We start from the raw sequence: 1,160 nt of genomic DNA, 5'->3' as shown, positions 1-1,160 counted from the left end.
ACAGCAAGAATGTACTTTGACTTTGGTTTGAGTTCAATGATGTTTTGAATCACTCTGAAAAAGAAGCACAGGTCAGCCTTGAAGGAATGGTCTAAAAAACAGTTAACATAAACATAGGAGTGCAGTGAGTTAAAATCACCCCCCAAGGTCGTATACGTGAATCATTGGGATGTAATTTGTGCCCTGTCCAAAGAGAGGGACTTTTGGAAACTGCATCAACCAGGACACCTGTTCAAAAATACAAAAGTTGAACAAAGATAAAATTGTAAATCAGGCTATTAGATACTACACAACAAATGTAGAGTAAACAGGGTTATTATCAAATTTCTATATACCTTGAAAAAGTAGTGAAAGAGGTTTTCTCCCTTTCCATACTGAAGACCACTAGCTACAACATAGCTGGTAAGCTTTGACTTTTTCTGTAAAATTGGAAAATCAAACAGAATTCATTAGGTTTAAAGGAATTTTTCGGTCTTTTCATAGTTAATTTCATTTATTTTTCTAGTGCTGAAGTTGGGACTGAAGAAAAAACTACACAGTGTAAAATGCTCCTTTTCTGCTGACATATTTTTGAATATGTTGAACTTTTCATCACAGTGTGTACTTACACCTCTGCCCAGTTTGAGCACAAGTTTCTCCAGATCATTGTGGTTTCTAAAATTGGGGTGTGGTCGTCTTCTTCTGAACTCTTCCTCTGTCAGCAGAACATCTGTCTCTTCCTGAAGAGAGAAATTACAATCGTGTTGGCTATGTTTTATGCGCAGGAAAAGTTTGCCTACATTTTCCTACAGGCTCACCGGATTCTGTGGTTTGGTCATGGCCCAGGTCATCACGCTCGAGACTAAGATGAACATTTTCCGAGACTTGTAGTTCTCCATCTCAGCATGAAGAGCTGTTTGCAAAAGATGGAAAAAGTAAAAGGAATTGAAAATTACATTTTACATTTTAGGTTATTGTCGAAAAATCTCAAGACAACACGGTATACTACTACTAAAGTCCAGCATACTACCTCTTATTGCCCATGTTGCATCTTCAACCTGCTGTTGTGTAGCATTTTCCGATATGTTGTACACCACAATGTCACACTCCATCAGGCGCTCAAGAAGCTCACCTCGAGTTGGTGACTGCCAAAACAGACACAGTATATACATCCAAATGTG

General features: G+C 38.2%; 1 long non-coding RNA gene across 1 annotated transcript; it reads right to left on the bottom strand.

The window, feature by feature from the left end:
- Nucleotides 1–647: 647 nt before the first annotated feature.
- Nucleotides 648–1,079, bottom strand: LOC121965261. The gene is made up of 3 exons (XR_006107467.1): nt 1,010–1,079; nt 798–892; nt 648–719 (listed from the first exon to the last, which is right to left on the bottom strand). It is a non-coding gene; the product is annotated as an uncharacterized LOC121965261 (long non-coding RNA).
- Nucleotides 1,080–1,160: the final 81 nt, after the last annotated feature.

This window comes from Plectropomus leopardus, unplaced genomic scaffold (genome assembly GCF_008729295.1).
Source record: "Plectropomus leopardus isolate mb unplaced genomic scaffold, YSFRI_Pleo_2.0 unplaced_scaffold19256, whole genome shotgun sequence".
Taxonomy (NCBI): Eukaryota; Metazoa; Chordata; class Actinopteri; order Perciformes; family Serranidae; genus Plectropomus; species Plectropomus leopardus.
The sequence above is the reverse complement of the archived record's forward strand: the minus strand, read 5'-3'. Positions and strand labels throughout refer to the sequence as shown.